This window comes from Trachemys scripta, chromosome 2, assembly GCF_013100865.1.
Source record: "Trachemys scripta elegans isolate TJP31775 chromosome 2, CAS_Tse_1.0, whole genome shotgun sequence".
Lineage (NCBI taxonomy): Eukaryota > Metazoa > Chordata > Testudines > Emydidae > Trachemys > Trachemys scripta.
Genome location: NC_048299.1, coordinates 32,594,319 through 32,611,941, shown reverse-complemented (window position 1 = coordinate 32,611,941; position 17,623 = coordinate 32,594,319). Strand labels below are relative to the sequence as shown.

Genomic DNA, 17,623 nt, shown 5'->3' with positions numbered 1-17,623 from the left:
AGCTTAGGGGAGAGAGAATGGGGAAGTGCAGTGCCCTGTAGGAACAGTGAAGGCTTTCCCCCACGAGGTGGTTAGTGTGGCAGTGTTGTAGGAACAGTGAAGGCTTTCCCCCACGTGGTGGTTAGTGTGGCAGTGTTGTAGGAACAGTGAAGGCTTTCCCCCACGTGGTGGTTAGTGTGGCAGTGTTGTGTATGGGAGTGCAATTCCCCTCCCAGCCTGGTCCCTATCCACCCCCAGCCTAGGCAGAGCTTGCCCCTGATGCTTTGTTTGCTGGCATTTCCGTCCTGTGCACGTTCACTTCAGAGAGCGAGGGTGCCCAGCCCCAGCATGCCGGAGCGGGAGGTTCTCAAGCTCTCGCTCTCTTGCGGTCAGTGGCAGATGTGTGTGACCAGCAGGAAATCTCAGTACGCAAAGAGCCAAGGGGAACATCTCTGCGTGGGTGCCTCACACACAGCAAGCAGAGATGGGGCAGCAAGGGTGAAACAAGCCCCTGCAAGAATGAAAGTGCCCTTACCTCCCCCCCCAAGGGGCACAGGCAGCAGACAGGCCCCTGCCACTGGGGCTGTGGGAGGGTGAGGAGGGAGCGTCCTCTCTCTGGGAGGCGTAGGTGCAGATTGCAGGCTGTGTAGGGAGTCCCTCTCCCCCAGGATCTGCATTGCTTGCAGAGAGGCTCCTGAAAGGTCCCTGTTTCCAGTATTTGCGGTGTGAGGTAGGGGGCCTCTCTTCACCCAGAACTGGGTGGGGTGGCTTGGTAAGGAGCGGAAAGAGGATCTGGGGCAGTGAGTAGGGCAGTCCCCAGGGCTTAATTTGTGCCAGGGCTTGCCAGGGGTGAGCCCCAGCACCTCTAGGCTTGGCAATTCATAGCCCCTGCTCCTCTGGCTTGCCACATCAGTTATGAAAGTAAAAAAATTGCTTGAGCCCTAGCACCTAACTGCTTCAGCCCCAGCACCTTTTTCATTACAAATTAATCACTGGCAGTCCCCTTCACCCAGGACCTGGGAGTTCCTTGCAGTGCCTCGGTATTTCCCCTCCACAGGATTTGAGGAGGCCAGGAATGGGTAGAGCAGACTGGGGGGAATCTTTGCAGGGAGCCTGGGAATGGGGGAGTCTGGCTTTCCTCAAAAGGAGGGTGCAGGGCAGTGGCAGGAACCTCTTCTCCCAGCACCTGGGGGGCTTGTGCGAAATGACTGGGAAGGGGTCCATGCCTCAGGGTGTGGGGCCTGGCTGTGCCTGGGGTGGGTCCCTCTCTCCAGGGTACCTGCGTATGGGGGTGCTGAACGTGACACGATTCACCCACTGAGCGCAGCTGATAGGCCAACAGCACTTCCTCACAGAGAGGAAAGCAGCGTGCCTGGGGTGGGGGCCGGCGAGAGGTGAATGAACGCAGCTGGGGGCCGGTTGCACACACTGCCCCGGCTCTGGGCTGTGTGATCCCAGCCCGTTCGCTGCTCCTCGCACCCCCTGCCAGACGCGCCTTCTCCAGCCCGGGCGGACCGGCCAGCCGGGGAAACTCCAGCAAGGTAGGAGCGGAGCGGGCCGCTGCCAGAGTCAGCGGCTGTCACCAGCCCCCACCCCCTTGCTGGCGGGGAAGGGTGACTTTGTCCTGAGGCTCCCTGGGGAGAGGGGCGCAGAGCCACCCGGCGCAGGAGAAGGGGTCTGGGCTGTGCCCCCTGTAGGTAGCCCAGCGGCTGGGGAGGGAGCGGGCACCCAGGGACAGCCCGCGCCCCGCCACCTGCCCGCCGCTCGGTGGGAGTGCGCGCTCCTCTCCGCGGGCTGTTTCGCCATCTCTGCCAAGCTTCCTGCCGCGGAAGTTGCAGCAAGCGCATCAGCTCCAGCAGCTCTGTTTCGACAGGCGGGCGCCACCCTGCTCGCCCAGCCTGCGGGAGGCGCCGGGCGGAGCGCAGGAGAGTCATGCCCGGGCCCGGGGAGAAACAAACCAAGACGTGGCACTAGCTGGCCAAGTATTTAGTCAGGGAGGAACGATGAGAGAGAGCCCCATGGCCCTGCCATGGTGGGAATGACCCCTGTGGGATGGGGGAGAATAATGCTGCTTACTCCCCCTCTCCTTTTATAAAGCGCTTTTGAGATCCCCTGATCAAAAGATGCTATAAGCATAAGGCATCACGTATGGCCCCAGCACAGTGAGGCCCTGGCCCCATTGTGGCTTCCGGGCATTGTTGCAATATAAACGTTAAATAACAAGAGGGCCTAACCCTGTACCCATTACCTACCAATGTAGGCCTTACCAGGACAAGTGATCTCAATAAAGTCAAGGGGGCTACTGTGTGAATAAAGGCTTCTCTGGTGAATAAGGGTTGGGGTGGGATCATTACTGCAAATGGTTCTGTGGTTTCCTGTGGAAATTCCTCCTTATGGGGAACTTATTTTAAATTTTCCTCCTGTTATAAATGGAAACCAGACAGATGACTATGATCCTAAAATTGCATATTAGGTGATTAAAACTAAGAGATACATAATATGCTATACCTGGGGTTATAAAAGAAATGCACAGTGGTTAGGATGAACACTTTGCACTGAACACATCAACTGGACAGAACTGAGTATAGTGCACCAAAGAAGAAAAACAATCTTCTTTTAAATACAAGCTGCGGAAAAGACCCATTTAAAAATAATTGTTACTATTAGCTGGATTTAAGAATAAACTGCCCTTTTTTCTAGAATGAGTTAATTACTTGTGGCATTCAGTACCCAGTATGGGCCTTTATTAATTCAAGATTGTATTCTGCTTAGGATATCTAAAAAGTTTAGAATCTCTATCTTCAGGGCAGGGAGTATATCTTTATCTGTGCTTGCAAAACATGAGGCAATCTAAGTAAATGGTAATGAATATGGGTTAAGAGAATTCACAGAACTACAATAATGATTCCTCTTACTTCTCTGGAAAAGCATTTAGGGGCAAGTTCTCCTCACCTTACTCATGCAAAGTAGTTATATTTAAGTCCATATAATGGAGCAAGGCAAGCAAATTATTTTTATCCAGGTCAAATCTATTAGCATAATAGTAAGATCAGTTTTCATTTGATTTACCATATTTGGTATTATAGGAACTCTGTTTTTGTAGTTAAAGGTGCTGTTCTTCTCTGCAAGTTAATTTCTCTTAATGTTTTTTGTTTGTTTGTTTGTTTATTAATGGAGATATCCTATCTCCTAGAACTGGAAGGGACCTTGAAAGGTCATTGAGTCCAGCCCCCTGCCTTCACTAGCAGGACCAAGTACTGATTTTGCCCTAGATCCCTAAATGGCCCCCTCAAGGATTGAACTCACAACCCTGGGTTTAGCAGGCCAATGCTCAAACCACTGAGCTATCCCTCCCCCCTTATGCATGCTTCAAGGAGAGTTGTCTCTCTGTGGGCTAGATTCTGCAGTTCCTATTGAGGAAATACTAGCATTAAATGTAGTCGGGCATTTAACTCTGGACACCACTTTTAGAAAGAAGGCTGAACCATGAAGGCTCATTTTCATGGTTCGTTTAATTCTGAACCCAAATACGAACTTGGATGTGTAATTCCAAACTACTTCATTTTCAGTATTTTTAGATCAGGTATTTATCTCTTGGTTTTGGTTCCTTCTGCAGTTCCCCAAAATCCTTGTTTTTGGTTAAGATGTTCACTTTTAACCAGGGCTCCAGCTCCGGAGCAAGTGCCAGGCAAAAACCTGCAGCTCCACTGCTCTGGAGCTGCTCTGCCCTTCAGCTCTGGGCTCCACTCCAAAGCCCTGCTTTTAACAAATACCAGTTTCATGTATAAATCCATTAATGTCAGAGTTAATGACGTTTCACACCTCATATTGTTTCAGTATTATAGCATCTTTACAATAATGTTCTGCTTTAGTAGAATGATATTGATGCTTACAGACACTCACTATTTGTTTCAATCTAATTTTTGTCCCCAGTGTCATAGCTGTAAAATATATGCCATCATCTTAATGAAGTGCTAAATTAGAAATGTGTTTTTTGTTTAAGTATTTTACATTTCTTATTTATTGGCTATGCAAAGTTGTGTCCTGTTACAGAAAAAAATGTACAGTACTTAGATCTTTGGGGCAGGAACCATATTTTTGTTCTAGTTTGTACAGCACCTAGCACAATGGGGTCCTGATCCGTGAATAGGGCTTCTAGACACAAATAATAAGAAGCCAAACCTGGCATGGCCTAAATAGGTGCAAGTGCTATTTTGTTTACTGTGGGGATCGGATTGGACTCTGGCATAAGTGGGCACAATTAATTGAAGTCAATGGGAATTGAACCCTGTTATCCCAGGGTTGAACATGCTCTGTAGAATTTTATATATGAATATCATTGCATCACAGTTATGTAAAATGTAAGGCAGCACATAGCAATTTCCATTAAGCCACTGTAATTGTCATGTACCCTGATTAACAATACCTTTCTGTTTTGAAGAAAAGGTACTTCCTTTGTTTTTAGCAGCAAGCTCATGACTTCACATTTCTGCTTTTTGTTTCATTTCTTTTAATTGAAATGGCTCTTAGTATCCTGTAAGAATTTAATTAGAATTTAGTAGAGCTCCCTTAAATTCACATCAATGGCTGGAAGACCTGGTGTGAAGGACTGAATTTTGTTAGCTGAGAAGAAAAACTAACACCGCCACATCACAACATATACTTTTAAAGTGATTTGTCAATTGTTGTTTAGTTTTTAAATTAGTGATAATGCTACATGGTATTCTTGTAAAATATTACTACACCATATACTGGTCAAATGTAACCCAAGATTAGTCCACCCTCACATCAGTTTTGTGCAGGTTCAATTCCACTGAATTCAGGGAAGATACTCCTGGTTCATGCCATTTAGGCACAGATGTTTGTTTTTAGTGTAGTGAAAGCTTGGTAATATGAGACTCCACTGTGGAGACTTCACACTGAGAGATCTGCACAAAGATAAAGGATAAAATATAACCCTCAGCATGTAGAAATATTGTTATAATCTGAAACCCCAGTAGAAACATTGCTCTTTAAAAATTCTCAGATTTTTCCAGGAACATTCACTCTTTTTCCCCTGCACATTTTTTAATTAAAAACACCATTTCCTCCAATGGGCGTTCAATATGTTAGAACACACATTTTGTGCAAGTGTCCCTTCAAGATGTATTTTTCATCTGCAATATCTAGATACGTCAAATGGAGATAATTAACTGCAGTATGGGCTGTGACTGTCTGGAGGAGGTTTCAGGCATTTAACAAAGTAAGATGCATAGATGAACAACCCTGTTTTAGATTTTGAGAAGATTTCTATCTAGACTAAGTATGTATGGCTGGAAAATGTGTAGTGGGAGTATTGTTTGTTCTTTTCTTTAAACACTCCCTGTGAATGCTACAATAGCAACAAGCTGTTCTGGTGGCTGGAATCAAACAATTGACAGGAACCTTAAAGATTGAATTGAGTAATTTGTGTTTTAACTCTTGCTGCAAATTGTTGATGGGAATCCTGATCGCTTAGTGCACAACATCCTCAAGCAGGTGCTGATGCCTTTTGAAGCCAAGGCTACCTCTGTTCACTATGTAAAAAAGTTTTGTTTGCATTTCATTTTTAACACTTTACTGCACTACCTATAACTTAACCATGTGTCAGGCCTTGAGCAGCCTCTACAAACTGTCTCCATGATGTGTCCGCTATGTGCATTCTTCTATGTCCTGATGGAACTTGAAAAACAGGAAAGGGCTAAATTCTGCTCTAAGAATGTGATTTAGCCAGAACATCTCTCCAGGATTTAGTTGCTTTAGTTTTACCAACATTTTCCAAAGACTTAGGTTTGGAGTGTTCATTTTTATGTTTGTAAGGGTAATTTCAGCTGACAATTTCAGCTGGAGAATGTAGAGCTTTTGTCTAAACTTTGTTTTCTTTGATACTGTGTTTCTTTCGTTCTTTTTGTTCTGCGGTAAAACCTATTCAAGGGGGCAAAAGATGGTGACTCAGTGTCTTCTGAGAATTGGGCAAAGAACCTGCAGTTCTTATGAGCAGAGCAGTTCAGAGTCACCCTGATTCTTCCTCCAGTGGCAAATGATACATGCAGTGTGAGGAGCAGGATACTGCTTAACTAATTCAAAACTTAGGGGTATTTGTTACTTTTAGTGTGTCTGTGCAAATAAACTTTTCCACACAACCTAGATGTTCAGCCTGGTGGCTAGATAATACACAGGAGAGTCACTAGTATATTGTCATGTGTAGTCACATGGTGCCGGGACCAAATCTTTGTAGGTAAGTGAGGCACAGAAGGATTCTGCATTGTGGCCTCTGGCCACCCTCATTTATTCAGAAGTATATTCTTATATTTATTCAGTGCTGTATCTTAAGGCAAGGTAATACTATAGGTATACTATAGATGTGGATGTGTGGCGGGGTGACTACTCACCTGTGCATGCCTCCTGCTGGTCCTCCTGGGTATTAGCTCTTCCAGCCCAGAGCACCCTCTGCAGGCCAGTGTCCCTCCCAGTGCCCTTTTACGCTGGGGTTCTACCCCCAGCAGTAATCCACAATCTGAGTCTCCCCATCCAGGGGAACCCCCAACCCTCTATCCCCACCTTGCCTTAGTGGCTACTGCCAGTCATCATCTAGCCCCCACTTACGAGGGCAGACTGCAATCTGTAAACCACTCATCATCGGCAAGAGGGTTAGGACCTGCTGTCTTTGCCTATCTCTGGGCTGCCCTCTGCAGCCCCAATACCCTTTTTGGCCCTTTTTAGCAAGGTCTGCAGCCTGGGGTTTTTCCTGCCTGGAGCTCCCCAGCTCCCTCTGTCCTTCCCCAGCACTGCTCCACCTCAGGTCCCCTTCTCAGCTGCCAGGTCCTTCTTTCTCAAGAAGCTGGGGGGGGAGTGCTGTGTCTGGCCCACAGCCCTCTTATAAGAGTCAGCTGGGCTCTGATTTAGCTGGCCACAGCTGTGGTCAGCTACTCACTCAGCTTCCCCAGCTGTTCTTAATCCATTTTACCCCACCACAGCCCTCTCCAGGACTGCTTTTAACCCCTTCAGGGCAGAAGTGGGGCAGCCACCCCACTATAGGGTGGCTGAAATCCACTCCATTTAATGCAGGTTACCTGCAGCCATCAAACTCCTATTAGGTTGCAACTCAGTCCCTCCCAATGGCCCATAGTTTGGCCATCCCAGGGCTAAGAGCCCTTCTAAGTACAGGTTTCAGAGTGGTAGCCGTGTTAGTCTGTATCAGCAAAAAGAACAAGGCATACTTGTGGCACCTTAGAGACTAACAAATTTATTTGAGCATAAGCTTTTGTGGGCTAAAACCCACTTTATCAGATGCATGCAGTGGAAAATATAGTAGGAAGATATATATATACACACACACACAGAGGACATGAAAAAATGGGTGTTGCCATACTAACTATAATGAGAGTAATCAGTTAAGGTGGGCTATTATCATCAGGAGAAAAAAAAACGAAGTACAATTACTGCTCTAGTCTTCTTCTATAAAAAAATGTGATTCCTCATCCCATTCAGAAGAAAAGTCTGCATTTCAGGCTAGACACTTTATATGCCAGATTGATTCTCAATGGAGAGAAACCATGTTATTTGTGCAATTAAGGCGGCTTCCTGCAGGGAAAGTGATGAGAGCAATAACTAACTGCTGATCTAAAATACCACTAATTTGGGGGGAGATCCATTGACCATTGTGAGGAAAAAGTTTAACTTTTAAATAGTCGCTATCAAACTACTCTGAAAATTCCCACTTTAAAGTTGCAACTGGAAATAAAATCACTTGTTGCCTTTTAATTCACAAATTGGGAGCAAACGTAAATGAAAAAAGGGGTTATGTGAGCCCTCATGTTTAAGCGGAGTCTCAGAATGGGGGGATGGGGAGAAGAAAGGATATCTGAGAATCATCCACTTTTCCATCTTCTGGAAGCTTGAGGAGAAACTAAACCATCTCAGTTTCTCCTCTTTCACAGCAATAGTGAACCATTTCCCTTGTGTGTAGACACACCAACATTACTGTCTAGGGAAGCAATGGATCGACAGGTTGGATGAGATGAATAGTTGGCCTAGAATACAGAGGCATCCCTTGCTCCTTTGGGAGTGATTTCATTGTATAGGGAATTGCTCCGTAATTATTAGAACATCTGATGTTTGTAAAGTGTTTTGAGAGGCTCGGATAAGTGCAAAGTAGTAGTATCAGAAAGTTTCAAAGGACACGGGGGTCAAGGTTAAAGCTTTCATACCATTGCAGAGAAAGAAGAGGTATCAGTAGTATTGGGAGGCACATCTCAGTCAATTTATTTCACTTGCGCCCCACATCAGTAGGCAACAAAGCGAATTCTTCAATACAATGTCAAATCAGGTAGTGCTATTTTTAAATAGGTAAAGATACATTGAAAGAAAAGGTAAAAAGTTTTTTGGAAAGGGATATGAAGAATATAGGTGGTTTGTAGGGAGAGGAGTAGTGTAATATTAGAGTACATGGGCCCTGATGTTTGAGCAACATTTGACAATCCAAATCCAATTGTACTCTATGTCCCCAACACCCTCTCAAGATTTTTCTGCCCTCTCCCCATCTTTTCCCTAACGCTCCAGGATTGCTTTGCTATCTACAGGAGCCCTGAAGGTAAGGCTACCTATCCTCTCAGCCAGCGATTCTCAAATTGTGGGTCAGGACCCCATTTTAATGGGGTCACCAGGTTTGGCATTTGACTTGTTGGGCCTAGGGCTGAAGCCAAAGACCGAGTCCCACCCCCCAGGGCTGAAGCCAAAGCCCAAGGGCTTCAGCCCAGGGGGGTGGGACTCAGATTACAACCTCCCTGCCCAGGGGTGAAGCCCTTGAGCTTCAGCCCCAGCCCTAGGGTGATGGGGCTCAGGCTTTGACTTTGGCCTCTCCGCCCTGGGCGGCGCTTTGGTTCCTCTTCCTAGGGCCATGTGGTGATTTTTGTTGTCCGAAGGGGGTCTCAATGCCATGAAGTTTTGAGAAATGCTACTAGTGTCTCAGTTTTTCAGAGGATGCCAGATGGCTAGTTTCCTTAGACATTTTGGGGGCCCCTTCAGATGTCCCTGCTGCTGCCTCAATCTACATGAAGAAAATCTAGAGGCTCTGTATTGCAGCAGCAAGGGAAGGAAATGCTTCTGGACATTGTAGTACTGACTGCTTGGAGCTGAGAGATCTCAGTTCTATTCCTTGCAGCCCGAAGGCTAGAACTGCAGCGCTAAGGAAGTCCCAAGGTAGTGTATTTTGGGGTTACCCTGGCGATCTTGGAAACCTCAGCCTACACTCCACCATTTCAGAACCTGGAGCATGTCTTATTCCATGCAGTGGTGGTGGGATTCTTTGATATGTGGAGGAGGATATCTTTCAGACAGCGTCCAGATTCTCTGTTGCCCTGAATCTTGTGTGGTCATTTGCGCTCTGGTAAAATGGACTCTAAAGCTCTACGAAATCAGAATGGTAATGATTCAAACTCACTTTGCACTGGTGTAAATGACTGCACCGGGTGCAGGGCAATGGGATCTGATATGTAGGTCCTCAAAGGATAACTGTTATTGATCAAGGGAGTTGGCTGCTTCAGGGGAGTGAGCACTCAGTAGCCATTAAAGAGCAAGGTTGAAGGAACAGCCATTTGGTATGGAGGAGAGACAGGAAAGGGATTTGAAGGCCACTGGGCAAACTTTTCAGAGCACATCAAAAGTAGTGGGGGGAAGGGACTTATAGACAGAGGAGTGATGGCCCTGGGAAGGGAGAGGGCAATCAAAATATTTGCAGCTAAAATGTTTTCCCAGTTACTGTTCAGAAATTTTAGAGTCCCCACCCCTCAACAGGCAGGGACACTTCTTACGGAGGTTTCTTCTCTGAAGTGCTTTTTTACTCACACTATGAATGTGGTTACATTCTCATGACTGTTACTATTAAAATGATGGATGCTGCATGGAAAATATGAATAAGTATTAATACATGCCATGCATCTGTTGCCACTGTCCCGCATGTCCCTGACAACAGAAAGTTTCCTGTTGTCCTCAGATAATCCCAGTGATAAACTAGCACTTCAGTGGACACTTTATCATCCTGTGCCTGGCAGGGAGAGGCTACAGAAGGCGGGGTAAATCTGACTTTAGCCGCATTGCTAGTCCATGGTGGTGAGAGAGCAGCTAGAGCAGAAGGTCCGGTGCAGGGTTTGCCTGACTTCCACTCAGGAGCATTATCAAGGTAACTTAGGGAATGAAAGATGTGACTTCTAGCACTCTGCCCCATCCCCCAACAGGTACCTTTATTCATAGACTCCAGGAAACAAGCAGTCCCCTCAGTCCAGAATTTTAAAATTAGATAACTAGTGAATCCATCTGATGGAAGGGAACAGAAGACTGGTAATGGGGCACCGAGCCTTCCACCTCTGGATTGCTTGTAAGAGCCCAGCGCACATTAGTAGCAACTGAAAGTTTACCAACTTCATGGCAGAGAAGTGAAGTTATTTGGTGGACTCAGTTCAGTTCCCAGGGTCCCCCATTGCAAAAAGCCTTCATCAAAATTAGTACCCTTTTTGCCACCCTCAAAAACAAGGTTGACGGCTGACTACATATGGACTGAGCTACTCTCCGCCCCTAGAGTTGTGCACCCACTAGGCCCTGGAGGGAACATTAGCAGACCAGCATGAAGTTCCTCTGGGTGCTTGTCCTGTATCTGACCTGCGAATAATGGCCTCCAGCACTGACAAGCAAGCAGCTATCACAAATACAAAATTCTTATGCAACTTTTTTAAATATTTTTTTTTTACAGTTATATTAGGAGACAAAGATACAAAGTTATTTTTGAACCTGGGAGATTCTCATGCTTCAGTCAGATGCATTGCCAGTAGCCAGAGGCTTATCATATCCCCAGAAGTTCACGTACCGTATCTGATTTTCCTGGCCATCCCCAGCCAGCACAGCCCCTATAAGTCCCTCTGGTGGAGAAGAGGTTGCAGACACTGCAGGGTTCTGGTGTGAGCAGACTTTCTGCTGTTACCCTGCACCTGTTTTATGCTGTGCACAGAGCAGGGTTGAATGCAACCCCATCTATTTAAAGTAGTGTTTTTGACCTCTAGTACTTTCTGACTCAAAGTGATTATTAGTTAACAGCTGAATATAGCACATGGGTTTGCAGGCTGCTTCTCACGGTGAGTAAAAATACAACTCCTCCCTTGCATAGCTTCCAGTAGAAACCAATCATGACTAACAGCTTCCAGATCATGACGAGAGGACTCTGGGCAAGATAAAAAGACAAGTGGGATGGAGGGAGGGAAAACATAAGAAGCTTGTGCACTTTCTTGGGTGGTACAGATCATATTAGCACCTATTTTTCCTGTAAAAAACGTTAATACTTAGAATTAACTGGAGGATCATAGTGTGAAGGACTATGGAAAAGGGTGGGTAAGAAGGAGAGGTTTCAAGGAAAAGAGGCAGGGCATGTGGCATATAGAAGCCTGAGAGATGCTCTTTGGAATAAAGTGGGTATGGAGTGATGTAGACTTCCTGGGGATCAGGATACGAACAAGAGTGGTGAGCGTTAGAACAGTGTTCATAAAATCTTCTAATTACAGAAGGATGAGAGTGTTGTTTCCTTAGCAGCTAGGCTGTGTTGTTAGGATTCTATCACAACGCAGAAGCAATAAGGATGCATCAGCAGCATTGGCCAGAAGACTCTTTCTGAATCTAATGTAGTTACTGTCAGTTTGACTGTAAGGTAAAACAAACAAACAGCTTTTTCTCTTGAGGTAAGAGTTAGGTCCATTTCTGAAAGCTATGTAGTCTATCAGAACAGAGGGTTTTTCTCCCCTTCAGCTGTGTTTTTTTGACCAAGTTTGGTATCTGGGAGGCCAGGGCTCAGGGGGGAAAATGCTTGTGGAGATAAGCCATCATTGTAAACAAGTAAGGGTGTGTACTACAAATGGGCATGGAAGTAGAACACACCCATAACTGCAGCAGCTGCAGTTTGGTTTTGTAGTTTGCTGCCAGAAGGGAAGCCAGTAATCCTGATAACATAGCACTAGTACAGCACGGGCAGAAGAGTCAGTGGGTTTAGGATAGGTCAGTTGTAAGGATAGACTCAGCACCAAAGCTAAGGCATTTTTAATCCCACTTTCAGTGGTATGGATCGTGTCTTTATATAAGCTTGGACAGAGCCCTTCCGGTGTGTCTCTAATAGCCTCCCTTCCACCACCACATAATCATTGGCTCTTTCCAGAACAATCATTCCATTCCCCTCTATCTAGAAGGAGGCATGAAGGGAAGGCGTGAAGGGAAAAATTCTGTCGGAAAAGCCATGTGGTCCTCCTCAAAATTTCCTCTACATACTCCCCAGAGCAGTTTGCAGCTCTGCAGAGGGTGCATAGCCTGCAACCCAAGCACAACTATGCAGATATTCCTTCGGATGGGATGTCCCTTTGTAATGACTCCATGTTTCCCCATAGCAGCACAGCTCCCTTAGTAGCCATTGCCTGAGTGCCCCCAGAGCCGTTCAGTACCTCATTTTCCTGATGGTGGGGATAGCCTATCCAAGCTGATATAATACAAGACATGAACATTTACCCAGTCCCTGCTAGCCAGAACTACTAAGCCTGCTAGTGAGGGTTCAGAATACTTGCCCCACTAATGCCCCCTGCTCACTGTGAACCTATGCACTTTGCTAGTGAAAGTGTCTGCACAGTATTTGGTGCACATAAACGAAACAAACAAATAATGCTCCATTAACATTGGCATTGGATTCTGTATACACTTACTTATTACATTTTCTTTGGATTTGGTTTCTCCCTTTTCCCCACACTCCTATTTTAATACTTTCTGCATTATATCTTGGGTCTTTTCCTCCATCTTTCCTGAGTTTGTCTCCCTTGTTAGAGAACATCCAGTTACATAAGATAAATTAGTGCTTTGTGGCATAAACCAGTTACTAACAGTCTGGGATTAGGAAGATATTTTTTTTATAGGCAGATTGTTCCATAATTGTCCATTACAGGGTTTCTTGTGCTTACCGCTAATAGCATCTGGTACCAGTCATGATTGGAGACAAGACACCAGATTAGATCAACCATTGGTCAGATTCAGCATGGGAATTCCTATATATAATTCTTTTGTACAGTAACTTTTTTCCTCCCTTCTCTCGTCTTTACTTTATATATCCTTGCCACCACCCTCAGTATTTTGTTTACAATCTATGTCCCTCTGTTCTCTTTTTAGTTTTTCACCATCCTCTTTATCTCTTGCTGGTCCCCAGATTCCTCCCCTCATTCTCTCTCTCTCTCTCTCTCCCTCCCCCCCCCCCCCCCCCAATCCCTCTCCTCTCTTTCCCTACTATTCAGGTATCCACTAATATTTGTCGTCAAAGCAGAACTGTGATAACTCTTCAGATCTTTGTGGCAGGAATATAACATGGTCTCTACACCAGAAGATATTGAGGGTGCTCAGTAAGAGATGGGAACTTAGAGGGAAAACAAGTAACACAAGTTTTAGTCAACACTAAACTGTGAAGTACCTAAAAACACTGAGGAAAAATGTGTGAAGAAATTCAGAATCACGGGTTATTTACTATCAGAGGGTAGCCGTGTTAGGCTGTATCTACAAAAACAACAAGGAGTCTGGTGGCACCGACTCACTACACACAGACACTCCTCAGGTGCCCTGTACCTTACTTTCCACTCTTTCACTGAGTGATGTTGTTTTTTGATGTGGCATAACACTTCAGAAATTCTCCCCTTCTGAACATCAGCAAGAGAATCCAAAGCAAAGTTTTAAACAACACAAATTAGTCCCTTAGCCTTCACCAGGTTCAGACAGTGCCCCAGCTTTGTGATCTCCCCTCTGCTCGCCAGCTCCAGGAAGTACAGCAGACCCTTGTCACTCTCTGACCCCTGGGCTCCAGATTACACCAAGGAGTGGCCATCCACTGCAGCTGAAATATTCCGCTCTATTCACCACCCAGACCTACTCCCTATGCTGCCTGGCAGTGGTTGGGGTTTCTTCCAACCTTTCCCATCTTCTGTCTATAGCCACTTTGCTGGCTCCAGCTTCTGTGGGAAACCATTTAAATAGTCCTTTGTCCTCCTCAGTCTCTCTGGGCCTTCAAATACAGAAGCAAAATTACATACCCAGTTTCTGTGCTATAGGGGTAGAATCCATGGGCATTTCTGATGCTCTTCTCTTGATGCTCTGTGTTTGTTTCTGGGTGTGTAATTGTGGAATAGACAGCAGGGTACAAGTTGTGGACTTAATTGTCAAGCATTCTCCCATGCTGGGGTCATCCCCTGAGAATTGGGATGACACAGGCCTACAGGACATTAGTCAAAATCTTCCCTGCAATGTTCATGAAGAATTGTGATCCAACTGGTCTCTGAAGCAATATACAGCAAGCTTATTCATAGCTAAGGCTGCGATTCTGTCATGGAGGTCACGGAATCCGTGACTTTCCGCGACCTCTGTGACTTTCGCAGCTGCAATGGAGGAGCATTGTTGCTGGAGCAGCCCCAGGGCCAGCCACAGCGGCTGCAGCTCAAGTGGCGCCAGGGTGGCTGGCCCTGGGGAGCGCCTGAGCAGTGGTCCCGGGGACTGTCCCAGGGCCAGCTGCACTGGCCACTGCTCGGACAGCTGGCCCCGGGAAGCGCCCAAGCAGCAGTCCCTGGTGCCTCAGAGCAGGGGTGGCTGGGGGCACTCAGCCCCCGTGGCCAGAGCAGGGGCTAGCTGTCGGCCTGCACGTCCCCACAGCAGCGTTGTCCCGGGGCCCCCCAGAGCAGCAGTGCCTGGGGCCCCAGGAGCTGCTAAGTTTTAGTCAGGGGTATTTATATAGTAAAAGTCATGGACAGGTCACATGAATTCTTGAATACCCATGACTAAATCTTAGCCTTATTCATAGCACATGTTGACCTAAACTAGTGATCTTCAGACCTCAGTGGTTCAGGAGCCAAATTAGTGATCAACATTACCCAAAAAAGTCACAGTAGTGTGAATTTGTTTTATTTATTATAATACTATGTATTTATATTTGAACAATATGACAGGGGAAATGTTTATATATTTTTTTCTCAGAGCAAAATGGCTGTGACAGAATGTAGCTCAAAATAGCACCCTGCACACCCCATATTCATCATTCATATATGGTTGTGATATTTCATACAAAGCACGCCATATAAGATATATGAAAGGTCATGATCTGCTGAAACCTGTTGTTCTGTCCAAATATGTCTATCATTAGTGTGTATGAAATTATGGACTTTGCTGTATGGTTGCTATTGAAATATGTTGTATGATTGAGAGTCTCTACTGTTAACCGTTCCCAGGTGTTAATCAACCATTAATCCTCAAGGGAATTGTAATCAAGGAATTTACAATTCAATGAGAGTTGTGCAAGCACCACACAATGGGGACTGCTCAGCTCTATGACTCAGTTGCACAAGACCACCAGGAGGATTTCTCAACCCTGTGACTCACCAAAGCCCACCAGGAATGTCTGGGCAAGTGTCTTCTAGGCACATGGACTAAGGATATAAAATAGGGGATAGTGGCATCATGCTTTGGCCTTTCTCCTCCCCCACCTATGTGGGAAGCACCAAGGATGCTGAGAAGACAAAGAACTTCAACTGAGAAGACTGGTCCCAGGTTTAAGAGAGAAACCTGTGTATTACAAACTGTAACATCCAGTGGGGTGAGAAAATTGCTTGATCTAAATACTGCCTAGTGTAATAAGGTTTAAGATTTATATTGTGCACTTATCTTTTATTTGGTAACTATCTCTGACCTTTTATGCCTATCTCCTATAATCACTTAAAATCCATCTTTTTGTAGTTGTTAAACCTGTTTTATATTTTACTTAAAACAGTGTGTTCTGCTTGAAGTGCTTGAGAAATCTCAGCTCAGTTACAAAGGCTAGTGCATGTCCTCTCCACGTTGAGGGAGGGGCAGACTGGGTAATAAACTTAAACTAGTCAGGCTTCCCACCAGGGCAAGATGATACAGCTCTGTTGTATAAGGCTGGGGAGCTGTGGGGAATTGGCTGGTGCCTTTCTCCATGTGATTCGTGAGTGGCTCTGGGAGCATTCATGCAATCTAGCTGGGTGAGGGGTTGCATATGCTGTTGTGCTGAATGATGACAGCCCCTGGAGGGATTTGCTGCATGTCACTAGCAAAGCATTGTGAGAGACAAAACGGCTGGAGAGCTAGGGGGCCCAGCAGTACCCCAGTTCCAGGTTGCACCCCGGGGATTCCGTCACACTGACCAAGTATTATTTTATCAGCTACAATTGGTTAATAACCTAATAAAAGCATCCTGATTGGTTAATAACTTAGACTGGTTAATACTTAAATCACACAGTGTTTCAATATCCTGTGCTGCAAAGAGCCACAGTAGACACACTGAAGAGCCACTCAGTCTATCACTGACCTAAACAATGTTAATTGGAAACATTGTCAAATTTTCTACTCAGAGATAATCAGTTGAGGAAGCTGTAGTGCCACAAATCTGCTTAAGAAAAGGACTCTTCCACATCACTGTATTGATATGTCATTTTGATTTTTTTTAAGTCCAGTAACTGGAAGCATTTTTAAACTTGCTCTTAAACTACCCTAGCTAGAGTCTACTTTGCCACTTGTACCACAAACTTAATGCAACTGCTCTAGTATGTTGGCTTCCCATCTGTCATGAACAGTGTTATGAAATGTCCCCCACCTCCCCAAGAAAAATATGCAGTTCCGTGGATTTTTTTTTTTCTAGCTGTGGCTAATGCAAGAGTCACTGGTACTCCATACTTCCTAGAAGAATAGGCTAGGTGACTGTTTTCAGCATTAATTGTGTGTGCAGCCATTTTCTTGGAGAATGCTGTGCTATGAATGTTAAGGAAATAGCAATGCTGGAAGCTAGTCATCTTGGCAATCTACAACTATGGTTTTCAATCTTTTCCATACCATGACCCCATGTTACAAGAGAAAAGAGTTCCAGGATCTCCCATCCTGTTAGACATAAAGAAAGGGACGGGGGATTATGACACCCAATCCTCAGACCTGGTTGTGACCCTCTGGTTGAGAACTCATGATCTGGAAAGAGTGGTACAGTGGAGGCAGCTGCCATCAACACTATCACTCTAAAACTTTAGCTTATTTAGCTGGGATCTAACTGAGCTGTTACCATCCTCTTCTGTGGTGAATTCTGCAAAACTACAGTCCTTCTGAATGCTCCCCTCCATAGAGAATGACATTCTAGGACTAAAGCTCTGTGCAGTCGAGAGATCATGGTTCAAAAGACTAGGATCTTCAAACTTGGTGCACATAGACCTGTAGGTGAAATCAGAGTTTTACCCACAGAACTTTCCTAAACGCTTTTCATTTATTGTATCACTGTTAGGAACGTAGGCATGGCCACAATGGGAACAGACCTGTTGTCTAACTAGATCAGTATCAGGGTAGCAGCCGTGTTAGTCTGTATCCTCAAAAAGAACAGGAGTACTTGTGGCACCTTAGAGACTAACAAATTTATTAGAGCATAAGCTTTCGTGGGCTACAACCCACTTCTTCGGATGCATAAGTGGGTTGTAGCCCACGAAAGCTTATGCTCTAATAAATTTGTTAGTCTCTAAGGTGCCACAAGTACTCCTGTTCTTTTTGAGGATACAGACTAACACGGCTGCTACCCTGA

At 45.4% G+C, this 17,623-nt stretch overlaps 1 protein-coding gene across 1 annotated transcript in view; it reads left to right on the top strand.

The window, feature by feature from the left end:
• Positions 1-1,358: 1,358 nt before the first annotated feature.
• Positions 1,359-17,623, top strand: part of APBB1IP (amyloid beta precursor protein binding family B member 1 interacting protein) — a 105,911-nt gene continuing 89,646 nt past the window's right edge. The window contains exon 1 of the mRNA XM_034760215.1: positions 1,359-1,520. The gene's annotated coding sequence lies outside the window, so the exon portion shown is untranslated. The remainder of the gene's footprint in view (positions 1,521-17,623) is intronic.